General features: G+C 35.8%; 1 pseudogene; it reads left to right on the forward strand.

Annotated features, from left to right (window-relative positions):
- The first annotated feature begins 2,807 nt into the window (after positions 1–2,807).
- Positions 2,808–2,925, forward strand: LOC126274562 (5S ribosomal RNA; annotated as a pseudogene).
- Positions 2,926–3,708: the final 783 nt, after the last annotated feature.

Consider the following 3,708-nt stretch of genomic DNA (forward strand, 5'->3'; position numbering starts at 1 on the left):
CGGGACAAAAATATGTTTTAGAAATGTGGGTGACCAGGTTTTAAGTGAAATTGTGTCCAACTCTACTTTATTAAAAATGTTTTTACCGAAATTTCGAATTGTTTGTTCTGCGAAACCCTTAGCTAACCGAGCCTGTAATATAATATTAATTTCTTTGTTAACTGTGACTCTGTCCAGTACTAATTTCACGACTTTTAAAATACTCAAGAAAAATATACACGTTTGTGAGCAGAAAGGTGGTGAGAGTAAGCTGTAATAAATCCATGTGTTGTTGTTGGCTTATGATGAATGTCTATATTCCGGTTTTAGCACACAGTTGAAATTTACATATCTAGGAATCTTAATGAACCCTCACTTTGTAATTCTACTTGAAACAGAATTTTTCAATGTAGGAGATTAAAATCTTGTGCTAAGGGCTCAACTGCATCATAATTAACCAGATAAATAATGAATATATAATCAACATATATATAGTAAGGGAGACTTTTTCCTTTTAATATTTTACAAAGATCCATGTGGGCACTGAAAATTTATTTTCTAAATTATTAATGAAATCTTTTGAAAAAAATACCATATAGGCTACAGCCCATTACAAGTAAGTCTTTATGGTAATATGTGTTTTGACTGAATATAAAATAGTTAAAAGAAGGAGATAACCTATTAACGTCAACCTCTTCCACTGTTTGAGTGTACTCAATTTTCCAAATATCAAAAAATTAGACAATTCTAAAGTTTCTTTAAGGAGAACATTTTAAATGGGTATCTGATATTGAATGAAGATAATTCTGCACAATTTGGTGGTCCTAAAAATGTACACTGTTTTGCAACTATTCTTTTATACTGTACAAAAGATGAATAGAACCTTTATCTTGGTATTTCAGAAATTACTAACTCAATAATAAGACTTGACAAGCACTGAAAATTAGGTGGATCACGTGGCCCATTTCATGGAGCATAACCCGAGACCAAAATTATTCGCTTCTTTTCAAATTTCGAATCTAACAAACATTTTGAGATACTGATACAGGTTTTAAGATATTTTAGTGTAAACATTTCTCTACATATTTTGTAGGATATGACTATTATTTGTTCATGAAAGAACTCAGTTACAATGAGAAAGAAACAGATTTAATTTCCAGCAAGAAGACAGGTACATCAGCTTGGCACGAAGACAGAATTTTTGAAAAAAAGATTATTCACATGTTTAGGTGCTTGGCCTCATCAGGCGACCAACTTCGATCATATTTGAAGAAAGAACAAAAGATAAACAACAGGAAATTTTTCCCGGAGATCCCAGTCAGTCTAGCGAATAAAAAGATTGACTATCCTTATTGCATGGACAAGATGGAAAAAATTGGAAGAAGAACAGCTTTCCCCAAAGGAAGACTTTCAATAACAGACTGAACTACTCTCATGTAAGTGATGAAAACTATACAGATGCAAAAATGGTATGTAAAAAATTAATGTCAAGTATCTTGTTGGTTCCCATGTTGTTTACCTCTTAACTGAGATCTTGCTGTTGGCGGAATTCTTCGAAAATTTTAAAGAAACTTGTATGAAAACCTATTATTTTGAACCATCTTGCTACTGTACTGAACACAGTATATCTTGGGATGTGATGTTAAAAATTACTAAACAACCGCTTGAATTGTAACATGATTATTGAATGATTCTAATGGTAGAAACAGGCATAAGAGGTGGTGTATCCTAATGTTGTAAGAGATATGTGAAGGCGAACAACGAGTATTTGAATCAATATGACCCAGCTATAACATTAAATTATTTGGCATATATAGATACAAACGGTCTGTATGGTTGCAGCATGAGTCAACAATTACAATATTGTAGGTTAGAATGGGATGATCCTAATTGTTTCAATTCTAAGTAAATATCTGAAATTTGAGACAAACTTTCTACAGACTACATATTTTAAAAAGATTTACAGTACCCAAAAAATATATCTGAAAATAAGAACTTACTGAGAGCTGTAGGAAGCAGGTTGATAACTACTTTGAATGACGGAGACAGCTTGCTGTCCGCAAATAATATCTTAAAAAATATTTTTCCATAGGATTGAAGACAACAAAAACACACAGAGTTTTTAAATTTAAGCAGTATGAAAGGCTGAAAAAATACCAAGACTTGAACACAGAAATGGAGACAAAGACAAAGAATGACTCTGAGAGTGATTTCTACAAGCTGATAAACAGCTGTATGTTTGTGATGACGATTGAAAACATAAGCAACCGAGTGGACCTGAAATTAGTGTCACATGCAGAGAAGTGTGAAAAACGTGTAGCAAAACCAAACTTCACGAAACTATGTTCTAAGAACCAATTTACAATCGATTGGGTGTACTTGATCTACCTAAAAGGCTGATGTACAGCTGTCACTGTAATTTCATGAAACTAAAATATGATGAAAAACAGGGACTTCGGTAAGTGAGGATGTATGTTCAGATTATCTGTAGTAGTGTAAATAGAGCTATTAGGCTTTTTAATATTTCGTATCTTTAACTCAGTTTTTTCTCCTACCGCAGCTTAGCGATGAGAGAGTGCCTTGACTAATCTATACACTTTATTTCAGTCCCTTATGAGAAGATTGTTGAATGTGTTCTTTATGCTGACGTTATAATTGTCTTTCTGGATTCAATGTTATTTCATTTCGTGAGATTCGCGTTGCTTGTGCCATGTGAGATGGTGATAGCAACCACATGATTCCTATGTAGTATACAGCGCCTTTAGCTCTATTTCAGATCCTCTTACTGTGGTTGCCTCTTTAAATAACTTTCCGTGTGAGTGCAATTTGCCAACGGCCTTGTCGCGGTGGTAATACCGGTTCCCGTCAGATCACCGAAGTTAAGCGCTGTCGGCCTTGGCTAGCACTGGGATGGTTGACCATCTGGTCTGCCGAGCGTTGTTGGCAAGCAGAGTGCACTCAGCCCTTGTGAGGCAAACTGAGGAGCTACTTGACTGAGAAGTAGCGGTTCCGTTCTCGTAAACTGACTTACAAGTAAAGTCGGGAGAGCGGTGTGCTGACCACATGCCGCTCCAAATCCGCATCCAGTGACTCCTGTGGTCTGAGGGTGACACGGCGACCAGTCGGTACCGTTGGGCCTTACAAGGCCTGTTCGGATGGAGAGAGAGTGCTATTTTACTGTTCTCGAATATCTTCTGTGAATTCGGTGATATACACTGTCTTCGTTATATGAGCTAGACCATATTAATACCCGCTAAGTACCGAGATCTCAGGCTATCATAATCATTTACCTAGGCTTTTAGTGGAACCTGAACTTAAAATCGTATGCCGGTTGGTTTTTAATTCCAAATAGGTCTGTGTTTTTCATACCTCCGAAGTGTAGAATTTCTGTGTGAGTTAATTTCCACATGGTTAACTGACAAAGCTTCTTAGACTGTGGCTCATCGATTGTAAGTTTGGTGTATGGAATTATCCTTAAGCTTTCTTCTTTGTGCGTGTGTTAATTATTGGCACGAATGTAGGTGTGTATATAACTTGACGCATATTTTCTGTTTACATGCCATATATGCCTCCAAAGTGCTGAGATATTGTTTACGAAATGAGTACTGTGTTATATAATGTGTATCTCCCATTCTCTTGCGGTGATCATTTCTAACTGATGTAACTGTGTAACATAGTCTGTAAATAAACGTTCAATGGTTTCTTAATCGTGATCCTGAAGTTACTTAG

Source organism: Schistocerca gregaria, chromosome 5 (assembly GCF_023897955.1).
Source record: "Schistocerca gregaria isolate iqSchGreg1 chromosome 5, iqSchGreg1.2, whole genome shotgun sequence".
NCBI lineage: Eukaryota > Metazoa > Arthropoda > Insecta > Orthoptera > Acrididae > Schistocerca > Schistocerca gregaria.